The following is a 14,425-nucleotide window of genomic DNA, read 5'->3' as shown; positions in this document are numbered from 1 at the left end:
GTCTCCTTCCGAGGTGTCACTGGAGCCGGCTCTGCAGTTACTCTATAGCTAGCCAGTTTGTCCTGAGCTGCACTGTCCGGTCCCAGCGTATTCCCAGGAGCTGGCTCCTCGAGGCTCAGGGAGATTTGAGGAGGTCAGACTCAGACCCGGTGTCACCTAGGCCTGAGCCCTGCCGTGTCATTTCCACTCCAGCATGCGTGCTGACCCCCATTTGCCACGTGGTGTCAGCCATATCGTCACCTCTTCCATGAAGCCGTCCATTTTCCCAGCCCTCCTGCAGCACCTCTTTCGCTACTCACATTATGCATGGTGAAGTGAATCCCCATCCCCTTCCCGCCGTGGCTGAGTCCCTGTGCACCCAGACGCCGCCCACCCTCCTCTTCCAGGGCCTGCATCCACTTGCTCTCTTTGGCAAGCTCTTCTGAGGGCTCCCCATGAAGAATCTACCCCCACAAGTCATGTAATGATATATACATCACGGACTTCATGGACATTTTCTTGCAAGGGTGGAGACCCAGGAGGGGTTTATGTCACAAAAGCTGCAGTAAACCACCCTGAGGGTGCAGTGTGGAGAGGGTGAGCCATGGGGATCCAAGGCAAGCCCTGGGGCCTGGGTTAGACACGCCCCACCATCCTTAGAAAGGAGAGAGAAGCAAGCCTTCCTCAGTGATCAGTGTAAACAAATAGAGGAAGACAACAGAATGGGAAAGACTAGAGATCTCTTCAAGAAAATTAGAGATACCAAGGGAATGTTTCATGCAAAGATGGGCTTGATAAAGGACAGAAATGGTATGGGCCTAACAGAAGCAGAAGATACTAGGAAGAGGTGGCAAGAATGCAGAGAAGAACTGTACAAAAAAGATCTTCACGACCAAGATAATCATGATGATGTGATCACTCACCTAGAGCCAGACATCCTGGAATGTGAAGTCAAGTGGGCCTTAGGAAGCATCACTACGAACAAAGCTAGTGGAGGTGATGGCATTCCAGTTTAGCTATTTCAAATCCTGAAAGATGATGCTGTGAAAGTGCTGCACTCAATATGCCAGCAAAGTTGGAAAATTCAGCAGTGGCCACAGGACTGGAAAAGGTCAGTTTTCATTCCAATCCCAAAGAAGGGCAATGCCAAAGAATGCTCAAACTACCACACAATTGCACTCATCTCACACACTAGTAAAGGAATGCTCAAAATTCTCCAAGCCAGGCTTCAACAATACGTGAACCATGAACTTCCAGATGTTCAAGCTGGTTTTAGAAAAGGCAGAGAAACCAGAGATCAACATCCACTGGATCATCAAAAAAGCAAGAGAGTTCCAGAAAAACATCTATTTCTGCTTTATTGACTATGCCAAACCTTTTGACTATGTGGATCACAGTGAACTATGGAAAATTCTGAAAGAGATAAGAATACCAAACCACCTGACCTGCCTCTTGACAAACCTGTAGGCAGGTCAGGAAGCAACAGTTAGAACTGGACATGGAACTACAGACTGGTTCCAAATAGGAAAAGGAGTCCATCAAGTCTGTATATTGTCACCCTGCTTATTTAATTTCTATGCAGAGTACATCATGAGAAACACTGGGCTGGAAGAAGCACAAGCTGGAATCAAGATTGCCGGGAGAAATATCAATAACCTCAGATATGCAGATGATACCACCCTTATGGCAGAAAGCAAAGAAGAACTAAAGAGCCTCTTGACGAAAGTGAAAGAGGAGAGTGAAAAAGTTGGCATAAATTTCAACATTCAGAAAACGAAGATCATGGCATCTGGTCCCATCACTTCATGGGAAATAGAGAAACAGTGGAAACAGTGACAGACTTTATTTTGGGGGCTCCAAAATCACTGCAGATGGTGACTGCAGCCATGAAATTAAAAGATGCTTACTCCTTGGAAGGAAAGTTATGACCAACCTAGACAACATATTGAGTGCAGCACTTTCACAGCATCATCTTTCAGGATTTGAAACAGCTCAACTGGAATTCCATCACCTCCACTAGCTTTGTTTGTAGTGGCGCTTTTTAAGGCCCACTTGACTTCACATTCCAAGATGTCTGGCTCTAGATTAGTGATCACATCATCATGATTATCTGGGTCGTGAAGATCTTTTTTGTACAGTTCTTCTGTGTATACTTGCCACCTCTTCTTAATATCTTCTGCTTCTGTTAGGCCCATACCATTTCTGTCCCTTATTGAGCCCATCTTTGCATGAAATGTTCCCTTGGTATCTCTAATTTTCTTGAAGAGATCTCTAGTCTTTCCCATTCTGTTGTTTTCCTCTCTTTCTTTGCATTGATTGCTGAGGAAGGCTTTCTTATCTCTCCTTGCTATTCTTTGGAACTCTGCATTCAGATGCTTATATCTTTCCTTTTCTCCTTTGCTTTTTGCCTCTTCTTTTCACAGCTATTTGTAAGGCCTCCCAGACAGCCATTTTGCTTTTTTGCATTTCTTTTCCATGGGAATGGTCTTCATCCCTGTCTCCTATACAATGTCACGAACCTCCATCCATATTTCATCAGGCACTCTATCTATCAGATCTAGGCCCTTAAATCTATTTCTCACTTCCACTGTATAATCATAAGGGATTTGATTTAGGTCATACCTGAATGGTCCAGCAGTTTTCCCTCCTTTCTTCAATTTCAGTCTGAATTTGGTAATAAGGAGTTCATGATCTGAGCCACAGTCAGCTCCTGGTCTTGTTTTTGTTGACTGTATAGTCCTTCTCCATCTTTGGCTGCAAAGAATATAATCAATCTGATTTCGGTGTTGACCATCTGGTGATGTCCATGTGTAGAGTCTTCTCTTGTGTTGTTGGAAGAAGGTGTTTGCTATGACTAGTGCATTTTCTTGGGAAAACTCTATTAGTCTTTGCCCTGCTTCATTCCACATTCCAAGGCCAAATTTGCCTGTTACTCCAGGTGTTTCTTGATTTCCTACTTTAGCATTCCAGTCCCCTATAATGAAAAGGACATCTTTTTGGGTGTTAGTTCTAAAAGGTCTTGTAGGTCTTCATAAAACCATTCAACTTCAGCTTCTTCAGCGTTAACTGGTTGGGGCATAGTCCATTCTGAAGGAGATCAACCCTGGGAGATCATTCCTTGGAAGGGATGATGCTAAAGCTGAAACTCCAGTACTTTGGCCACCTCAGGCGAACAGTTGACTCATTGGAAAAGACTCTGATGCTGGGAAGGATTGGGGGCAGGAGGAGAAGGGGACGCCAGAGGATGAGATGGCTGGATGGCATCACAGACTCGATGGATGTGAGTCTGAGTGAACTCCGGGAGATGGTGATGGACAGGGAGGCCTGGCGTGCTGCAATTCATGGGGTCGCAAGGAGTTGGACATGACTGAGCGACTGAACTGAACTGAGCTGAGACAACATATTAAAAAGCAAAGATATTACTTTGCCGGCAAAGGTCTGTCTAGTCAAAGCTATGGTTTTTCCAGTGGTCATGTATGGATGTGAGAGTTGGACTGTAAAGAAAGCTGAGTGCAGAAGAATTGATGCATTGAACTGTGGTGTTGGAAAAGATTCTTGAGAGTCCGTTGGACTGCGAGGAGATCCAACCAATCCATCCTGAAGGAAATCAGTCCTGAATATTCACTGGAAGGACTGATGCTGAAGCTGAAACTCCAATATTTTGGCCACCATTTTAAATGAGCTGACTCATTTGAAAAGACCCTGATGCTGGGAAAGATTGAGGGCAGGAGGAGACAGGGATGACAGAGGATGAGATGGTTGGATGGCATCACTGACTCAATGGACATGAATTTGGGTAGACTCCAGAAGTTGGTGATGGACAGGGAAGCCTGGGGTGCTGCAGTTCATGGGGTCTCAAAGAGTTGGACACGACTGAGGGACTGAACTGAACCATCCTTAGAGCCGTGTAGGGGTGGGGATGGGCCACAAGAACCCCAACAGAACTGGGTCAAATTCCTACCTTGGCAAAATGGAGGTCCAAAGTAAAGTTGAATTCCTGGAAATACATGCCTCTTTCACATGTGAGTCCTGTGGGCTGGCCTATCACCGCACTCCTGACTCCGCGCCATGCCTGCCCCCCGCCCACCGCTCCAGCTGTGTGCCCTCTCCCCACTACCCTGCTTACGTCATTCTTCAGAATTTACAGGCTTTTCTCCATTTAATTATTCTGTGTTAAGTCTAGTAGCACAAAAAGCTAGTATTTCCATTGGAGTCTATTTTAAAATTCAGTGCATTAATAGAAGAAGTGCCGATGACAGCAAGACCAAAGGGTAAAGGTGGTTTCTGCTCACAGTTCTGGAGAGGCGGCCGGGAGGTGGCGGGGAGGTCTCTGAGAAAGAGGGGACACATGGTGGAGGCCTTTCCTGTCCTTTCCTTGGGAAGAAAAGGTGAGGCAGAGTAAGCAGGTTTAGGCTTCGCCAGTTTGAACAATATCCATGGGCTCCAGGGTGCCCCCGGGCATCTGGACCCCACAGTGATTAGGCCTGGGGAGAGAAGCCTGCAATGTGAGCGCCCACAGCAGAGTGTGACGGAGGGAGGCGGGGATGACGGGCTCAGGATGGATTCGCGTGTGAAAAGAGTTGTTTGCTCACCAGGAACTCTTTACCCTGGGAGGGGCAGTCCCTGGGGCCAGCAAGACGCCGATGTCGAAGCATCAGAACTACAGAAAGTAAAAGCTGATGCAGTTAATACAGAGTGGCAGTAAATGGATACTTATTAAATATTCTTTTAAATATTAAATCTGAAGTGACTATTTGGATTAGTGAATCTTAAAATATTATGTCTGTTCAAGAATAAGGCATCTTTGAATCTATTAAAGTGTTTCTTCTGTCCCTCGGTGGAGGTTAAAATTCTCATAGTATTGGCACTACGCAACCTTTGGTAAGCTGGTTCCTAGACATCCTCGTAGTTCAGTCGGTGAAGAGTCTGCTTGCAACGCAGGAGACCATCCCCTGGAGAAGGAAGTGGCCACCCGCTCCAGTATTCTTGCCTGGGAAATCCCATGGACGAAGGAGCCTGGCAGGCGATAGTCTATGGGATCGCAAGAGTCAGACACGACTGAGCGACTAAGCACGCAGACTTTAATCTGTTTTGTCACTATTGTAAATAAGTTCTTATCTTCCACTCTGTTTATACTTGGCTGCTGTTTGCATGGTGTATTATTTCCACAGCTTAGTGAATTCCCTCAAGCCTCTTCTTCCTTTCTGTCGTCTGGTGGCACTGGCAAGTACTTCCAGAACAACGCTAAATGGCCCTGGTGACTGTCGGCAGGGACCACTTTCCTCCCAGGTGCTTAGAATCAGGATGTCCTTTCTTCCTTTCTTCCTTCAGGAGGAGCAAAAGATAGCAAGAAATCTCCCCACCAGGAGTTACTGAGGCTGGAGGGCTTGAATATCTTCCCCAAGGGGTATAACAAGATGGAAAAAGAATCCCAGTTTTTTATGCTTGTGGTCCCGGTGAGAAAAACGGACTTCTTGGCAATCGACTTAGACTCGTGGGAGTGCTGGTCAGTTACTCGCCACCTCGACTTCCCTCCTTCACGGCACCAAGACCAGGGATGCAGGCAACGTACTGCCTCTGTCATCTGCGCCTTCAAAATCTCAGGCCAAGGGCCCCAGGTGAATCAGCAGGAGGGGACCTCCTTTGCTGCCTCCTTCCTCCCGTGTGTGTGCACGGTCGGGGCCCCAGCGGGAAGAGACTTTGCTTTTTTCTCCCGGTGCTCTGAGAAGCAGATTACGAGATGGCATTAAGCATGTGAGAATCTGATTACGGGAAACGTCTGTGTGAGAGAAAACAGGAGGGGCCAGGAAGGCTGGGAGGGCCGTCAGACGCGATGCAGACCAGACCCCAGGGAAGGGGAGAGGCGGTGAGGCTGGGTGGGAGCGCCCTGGCCGCCGCGCGGTGCCAGGAAGCGTTGGGCGCAGACCTGGGAGGGGAGCAGCACGGATGCTGCTCACAGGTTTCCGAGAGCCTCGCAGGGACTCTCCGTTGGTGCCGCCGCCACGGGCCGCCTCTGGTGGTCTCTCTACTGCAGACTGTTTGAGCTAAGTAATAAGGGGGCCAAAGTTGGTTCAGCAAGACCTAAAAATCTAAGGATCTGACCCAGGTCTCTCAGCAGCTCATTTTTCAGCTTTGGACCAAGACTGTCCTCTTGGGTGGAGTGTGAGTTTGCATCCTCTTCTGCGTTAGCAGTGATATCCCTCTGAGCCTCAGTTTCCACATCTCTGTAATGGGGCAGGCAATGGACTGCCTAACTCAGAGCTGCCTGGAATACGTGTGTTTACAGATACGCTTCGCAGGAAGCCGTGCTCAAGGGTGCTCTGATCTCCAGTACCCCTCTCCCTCACACCCTCGGGCCCCCAGACCCACGTGGAGCCCTACCCCCACTGCGGTAAGAAATGTTCCCGTGTCCATTCCGTAACCCACGTGCCTCTGACAGCTTGTCTGTCCCCCTTGGGAAGCTGGGCCTCGGCCAGTGTTTGACTCGCCTGCTTCCTTCCACACCTCAGCACAGGCCTGGGCTGTCCGTGCAAAACCAGGAAAAGGCGCATTCATTTGAGCCAAACCAAATTAGCCAGGCCAGTCGGCGGCTGGGAAGTCACGTGCTGCTTTCCCAAACCAAACAGAAATTATTTTTAGATTATTCATTATCCCTGCCCCAGCTCCATCCTGTTAGAGCGCATCAGAGAAAATCGACTGCAGCCAATTAAGGCACATGTTGCCGCCGTTTGTTTGCGCTGACCTCCGTGTAACTCATTTGTGGAAAGCGGTTTGAACGGACCCCTAGTTCTCAACCTTGGTAGCATCCTGCGATCACCTGGGGAGCTTGTATTTTTTCTCCACTTTTTTAAAATTGAAGTATTTTACAGCTTTGTGTTTCTTTCCTGTTGTTCAGTCACTCATTTGTGTCCAACTCTTTGCGACTCCATGGACGGCAGCACGCCAGGCCTCCCTGTCCTTCCCTAACTCCTGGAGCTCACTCACACTCATGCCCGTTGAAACAGTGATGCCATCCAACCATCTCATCCTCTGTTGCCCCCTTCTCCTCCTGCCTTATCTTTCCCAGGGTCAGAGTCTTTCCCAATGAGTCCGCTGTTTTCATCAAGTGGCCAAAGTATTAGAGTTTCAGCCTCAGCATCAGTCCCTCCAATGAGTATTCAGGATTGATTTGCTTTAAGATTGACTGGTTTGATCTTCTTGCTGTTCAAGAGACTCTCAACAATCTTCTCCAACACCACAGTTCAAAAGCATCAATTCTTTGGCGCTCAGCTTTCTTCATAGTCCAACTCTCTCACATCCATACATGAACACTGGAAAACCCATAGCTTTGACTAGACAGACCTTTGTCGGCAAAGTAATGCCTCTGCTTTTTAATATGCTGTCTAGGTTGGTCATAACTTTTCTTGCAAGGAGCAAGCGTCTTTTAATTTCATGGCTGCAGTCACCATCTGCAGTGATTTTGGAGCCCAAAAAAATAGTCTGTCACTGTTTCCACTGTTTCCCCATCTATTTGCCATGAAATGATGGGACCAGATGCCATGATCTTAGTTTTTTGAATGTTGAGTTTTAAGCCAACTTTTCACTTTCATCAAGAGGCTCTTTAGTTTCTCTTCGCTTTCTGCCGTAAGTGTGGTGTCATCTGCATGTCTGAGGTTATTGATATTTCTCCCATAAATCTTGAGTCCAGCTTATGCTTCCTCCAGTCCAGCGTTTCTCATGATGTACTCGCATAGAAGTTAAATAAGCAGGGTGACAATACACAGCCTTGACGTACTCTTTCCCCAGTTTGGAACCAGCCCGTTGTTCCATATCCAGTTCTAACTGTTGCTTCCTGACCTGCATACAGATTTCTCAGGAGGCAGGTAAGGTGGTCTGGTATTCCCATCTCTTTAAGAATGTTCCACAGTTTGTTGTGATCCACATAGTCAAAGCTTTAGCACAGTCAGTGAAGCAGAAGTAGATGTTTTTCTGGAACTCTCTTGCTTTTTTGATGACCCAGTGGATGTTGGCAGTTTGATCTCTGGTTCCTCTGCTTTTTCTAAATCCAGCTTGAACATCTGAAAGTTCTTGGTTCACATACTATTGAAGCCTAGCTTGGAGAATTTTGAGCATGACCTTGCTATCATGTGAGATGAGTTCAATTGTGTGGTAGTTTAAACATTCTTTGGCATTGCCCTTCCTTGGGATTGGAATGAAAACTGGCCTTTTCCAGTCCTGTGGCCACTGCTGAGTTTTCCAAATTTGCTGTCACATGGATTGCAGCACTTTCACAGCATCATCTTCTAAGATTTGAAATAGCTCAGGTGGAATTCCATCACCTCCACTAGCTTTGTTTGTAGTGATGCTTCCTAAGGTCCACTACACTTCATATTCCAGGATGTCTGGCTCTAGGTGAGTGATCCCACCGTAATGGTTATCCAGGTCATTAAAATCATTTTTTGTATATTTCCTCTGTGTGTTCTTGCCACCTCTTCTTAATATCTTCTGCTTCTGTTCAGTCCATACCATTTGTGTCCTTTATTATGCCTGTCTTTGCATGCTTTCTGATGTTCAGCAAAGTAATTTTTTCAATTTTTTATTATGGTTTATTACAGGATATTGAATATAATTCCCTGTGCTATGCAGTCAGACCTTGTTGTTTATTTCATATATGGTAGCTTGTATCTGCTAATCCCAAATCCCTAATTTATCTCACCCCTACTCCCTTTCCCCTTTGGTATGTGTATGTTTGTTTTCTATGTCTTTGAGTCTGTTTCTGTTTCATAAATAAGTTTATTTATGTCATATTTTAGATTCCATATAAAAGTGATATATTCGTCTTTCTCTTTCTGACTTGCTTCACTTAGTTCCATCCATGTTGCCACACATGGTGTGATCTCATTCCTTTTTATGGCTGAGTGGTATTCTACAGTATAGGTTTTACATCTGCTTTATCCCTTCATTTGTCGACGGACATTTAGGTTGCTTCCATGTCTTGGCTGTTGTAAACAGCGTAAATGACTGAGTGGATCACAAACTGTGGAAAATTCTTCAAGTGATGGGAATATCAGACGACCTTACGTGCCTCGTGGGAAACCTGTATGCAGAACAAGAAGCAACAGCTAGTACCAACCATGGAACAACAGACTGGTTCAAAATCAGGAAAGGAGTTCGTCAAGACTGTATATTGTCACCCTGCTTATTTAACTTGTATGCAGAGTATATCACGCAAAATGCTGGGCTGGATGACTCATAAGCTGGAATCAAGATTGCTGGGAGAATTATCAATAACCTCAGATATGCAGATGACAACACCCTCATGGCAGAAATCAAGGAGGAATAAAGAGCCTCTTGATGAAGGTGAAAAAGGAGAGTGTAAAAGCTGGCTTAAAACTCAGCATTCAAAAAACTAAGATCATGGCATCCATTCCCATCAGTTCATGGCAAATAGATGGGGAGACAGTGACAGACTTTTTTTTCTTGGGCTCCCAAATCACTGTGGACGGTGACTGCAGCATGAAATTAAAAGATGCTTGCTCCTTGGAAGAAAAGCTATGACCAACCTAGACAGCATATTAAAATCAGAAACATCACTTTGCTGACAAAGGTCCATGTAGTCAGAGCTATGGTCTTTCCAGCCATCCTGTATGGATGCGAGAGTTGGACCATAAGGAAGGCTGATCACTGAAGAATTGGTGCTTTTGAACTGTCATGTTGAAGAAAACTTTTGAGAGTTTCTTGGACAGCAGGGAGATCAAACCAGTCAATCCTAAAGGAAATCAACAATGAATATTCATTGGAAGGACTGATGCTGAAGCTGAAGCTCCAATACTTCGGCTACCTGATGCAAAGAACTGACTCATTAGAAAATACCCTGATGCTGGGAAAGATTGAGGGCAGGAGGAGAAGGAGGAGACAGAAGATGAGATGGTTGGGTGACATCACTGTCTTAATGGACATGAGTCTGAGCAAACTCAGGGAGATAGTGAAGGACAGGGAATCCTGGAAAGCTGCAGTTCGTAGGGTTGCAGAAAGTCAGACATGACTCTGTGACTGAACACCAACAGCAATGAGTATGGGGTGTATGTATCTTTCAGAATTAGAGTTTTCTCCAGATATATACCCAGGAGTGGGATCGCTGGATCATAGGGTAGCTCTGTGGTTTACATCAGAGAATGTTTTGCCTACATTCTCATCTAGGAATTTTATGGTGTCATGTCTTATATTTAAGTCTTTAAGCCATTTTGAGTTCATTTTTATATGTGGTGTGAGGGGGTATTCTAACTTCAATGATTTACATGACACTGTCCAGCTCTCCTAACACCACTTACTGAAGATACTGTCTTTCCTGCATTGTATGTTTTTGCCTCCTTTGTCAAGGATTAACTGACTGCAGGTGTGTGGGTTATTTCTGGGCTCTTGACTCTATACCATTGACCTATGTGTCTGTTTTTGTGCTAAGACCACACTATTTCGATTACTGTAGCTTTGTAGTATTCTCTGAAGTCTGGGAGCATTCTATCTCCAACTTTGTTCTTTTTCCTCAGGATTGCTTTGGCAATTCTGGGTTATTATAATTTCATATAAATTTTAGGATTATTTGTTCTAGTTCTGTGTAAGATATCATGGGAATCTGTAGATTGCTTTGGGTAGTATGGCCATTTTAACAGTATTAATTCTTCCAATCCAAGAGCATGGGATATCTTTCCATTTCTTTGAATAATCCTCAATTTCCTTTATCAATGTTTTAAAGTTCCTAGCACATAAGTCTTTCACTTTCTTGGTCAGGTTTATTCCTGTTTGTCTTGTTGATACAATTTTAAAAGAGATTGCTTTTTTGTTTTTTCCACTTTACCTGGGGAGCTTTTGAAAATCCTGGTCCTTGGTTCACAGCCTAGCCCAATTGCATTAGAATCTCTAGGGTGGGACCCAGGCATCAATCAGTGTCTTTTAAAGCTCCCCTGGTGATGCCAGTCTGCAGATCAGTTTGAGAACAAGTAAAAGACAATTTCAAAGCTTTTTTTCCATCTCTAATTCCAGGAACAGTGATACTGAAGAGGGTGCAGCTTACTTCTAAGAGTTGTGTGAGTGAATATCCCAGCAACTCTGTAATTTTATATTCTTCTAAACTTCCCTGCTCTCAATCATCCCCTTTGGCATCTTGGTCACTCAGAGTTTAGACTCATAATTGATATATTTTTCCTGCATAAATCTTTATTTACATCATGGTGGTGGTTTAGTTGCTAAGTCATGTCAGACTCTTCTGACCCTAGGGACTGTACTCCAAGGCCAAATTTGCCCGTTACTCCAGGTGTTTCTTGACTTCCTACTTTTGCATTCCAGTCCCCTATAATGAAAAGGACACCTTTTTGGGTGTTAGTTCTATAAGGTCTTGCAGGTCTTCATAGGACCATTCAACTTCAGCTTCTTTGGCTGGTTGGGGCATAGACATGGATTACTCTGATGTTGAATTCTTTGCCTTGGAAACGAACAGAGATCATTCTGTTGTTTTTGAGACTGTACCCAAGTACTGCATTTCGGACTCTTTTGTTGACCATGATGGTTACTCCATTTCTTCTGAGGGATTCCTGCCCACAGTAGTAGATATAATGGTCATCTGAGTTAAATTCACCCATTCCAGTCCATTTTAGCTTGCTGATTCCTAGCTGGACTGGAAGAAACACAAGCTGGAATCAAGATTGCAGGGAGAAATATCAATAACCTCAGATATGCAGATGACACCACCCTTATGGCAGAGAGTGAAGAGGAACTAAAAAGCCTCTTGATGAAAGTGAAAGAGGAGAGTGAAAAAGTTGGCATAAAGCTCAACATTCAGAAAACGAAGATCATGGCATCTGGTCCCATCACTTCATGGAAAATAGACAGGGAAACAGTGGAAACAGTGTCAGACTTTATTTTGGGGGGCTCCAAAATCACTGCAGATGGTGACTGCAGCCATGAAATTAAAAGACACTTACTCCTTGGAAGGAAAGTTATGAGCAACCTCGATAGTATATTCAAAAGCAGAGAGATTACTTTGCCGACTAAGGTCCGTCTAGTCAAAGCTATGGCTTTTCCTTTGGTCGTGTATGGATGTGAGAGTTGAACTGTGAAGAAGGCTGAGCGCCGAAGAATTGATGCTTTTGAAGTGTGGTGTTGGAGAAGACTCTTGAGAGTTCCTTGGACTGCAGGGAGATCCAACCAGTCCATTCTGAAGGAGATCAACCCTGGGATTTCTTTGGAAGGAATGATGCTAAAGCTGAAACTCCAGTACTTTGGAAAAGACTTTGATGCTGGGAGGGACTGGGGGCAGGAGGAGAAGGGGATGACCGAGGATGAGATGGCTGGATGGCATCACTGACTCGATGGACGCGAGTCTGAGTGAAGTCTGGGAGATGGTGATGGACAGGGAGGCCTGGCGTGCTGTGATTCATGGGATTGCAAAGAGTCAGACACGACTGAGCAACTGAGCTGAACTGAAATGAACTGATTCCTAGAATGTCGACGTTCACTCTTGCCATCTCCTGTTTGACCATTTCCAATTTGCCTTGATTCATGGACCTAACATTCCAGGTTCCTACGCAATATTGCTCTTTATAGCATCAGACCTTGCTTCTATCACCAGTCACATCCACAGCTGGGTTGTGTTTTGCTTTGGCTCCATCCCTTCATTCTCTCTGGAGTTATTTCTCCACTGATCTCCAGTAGCATATTGGGCACCTACTGACCTGGGGAGTTCCTCTTTCAGTATCCTATCATTTTGCCTTTTCATACTGTTCATGGGGTTCTCAAGGCAAGAATTCTAAAGTGGTTTGCCATTCCCTTCTCCAGTGGACCACATTCTGTCAGACCTCTCCACCATGACCATTCCTCTTGGGTGGCCCCACATGGCATGGCTTAGTTTCATTGGGTTAGACAAGGCTGTGGTCCATGTGATCAGATTGGCTAGTTGTCTGTGACTGTGGTTTCAGTCTGTCTGCCCTCTGATGCCCTCTGCCAGAGCCTACCATCTTACTTGGATTTCTCTTACCTTGGATGTGGGGTATCTCCTCACGGCCATCACTCCTGACATTTACAAAAAAGATCTTCATGACCCAGATAATCATGATGGTGTGATCACTAATCTAGAGCCAGACATCCTGGAATGTGAGGTCAAGTGGGCCTTAGGAAGCATCACTACGAACAAAGCTAGTGGAGGTGATGGAATTCCAGTTGAGCTATTTCAGATCCTAAAAGATGATGCTTTGAAAGTGCTGCACTCAATATGCCAGCAAATTTGGAAAACTCAGCAGTGGCCACAGGACTGGAAAAGGTCAGTTTTCATTCCAATCCCAAAAAAGGCAATGCCAAAGAGTGCTCAAACACAATTGCACTCATCTCACATGCTAGCAAGGTCATGCTCAAAATTCTCCAAGCCAGGCTTCAGCAATACGTAAACCATGAACTTCCAGATGTTCAAGCTGGTTTTAGAAAAGGCAGAGAAACCAGAGATCAAATTGCCAATATCTGCTGGATCATCGAAAAAGCAAGAGAGTTTCAGAAAAACATCTATTTCTGCTTTATTGACTATGCCAAAGCCTTTGACTGTGTGGATCACAAGAAACTGTGGATAACTCTTTAAGGGATGGGAATATCAGACCACCTAACCTGCCTCTTGAGAAACCTGTATGCAGGTCAGGAAACAACAGTTAGAACTGGACATGGAACAACAGACTGGTTCCAAATAGGAAAAAGAGTCCGTCAAGGCTATATATTGTCACCCTGCTTATTTAACTTCTATGCAGAGTACATCATGAGAAACGCTAGGCTGGAGGAAGCACAAGCTGCAATCAAGATTGCCGGGAGAAATATCAATAACCTCAGATATGCCAATGATACCACCCTTATGGCAGAAAGTGAAGAAGAACTAAAGAGCCTCTTGATGAAAGTGAAAGAGGAGAGTGAAAAAGTTGGCTTAAAGCTCAACATTCAGAAAACTAAGATCATGGCATCTGGTCCCATCATTTCATGGCAAATAGATGGGGAAACAATGAAAACTGTCAGACTTTTTTGGGGTTCGAAAATCACTGCAGATGGTGACTGCAGCCATGAAATTAAAAGACGCTTACTCCTTGGAAGAAAAGTTATGACCAACCTAGACAGCATATTCAAAAGCAGAGATATTACTTTGCCGACAAAGGTCTGTCTAGTCAAGGCTATGATTTTTCCAGTAGTCATGTATGGATGTGAGAGTTGGACTATAAAGAAAGCTGAGTGCCGAAGAATTGATGCTTTTGAACTGTGGTGTTGGAGAAGACTCTTGAGAGTCCCTTGGACTGCAAGGAGATCCAGCCAGTCTATCCTAAAGGAAACCAGTCCTGGGTGTTCATTGGAAGGACTGATGTTGAAGCTGAAACTCTAATACTTTGGCCACCTGATTGAAAGAACTGACTCATTGGAAAAGACCTTGATGCTGGGAAAGATTGAG

This window comes from Ovis aries, chromosome 1 (genome assembly GCF_016772045.2).
Source record: "Ovis aries strain OAR_USU_Benz2616 breed Rambouillet chromosome 1, ARS-UI_Ramb_v3.0, whole genome shotgun sequence".
In the NCBI taxonomy this organism is placed as follows: domain Eukaryota; kingdom Metazoa; phylum Chordata; class Mammalia; order Artiodactyla; family Bovidae; genus Ovis; species Ovis aries.
The sequence above is the reverse complement of the archived record's forward strand: the minus strand, read 5'-3'. Positions refer to the sequence as shown.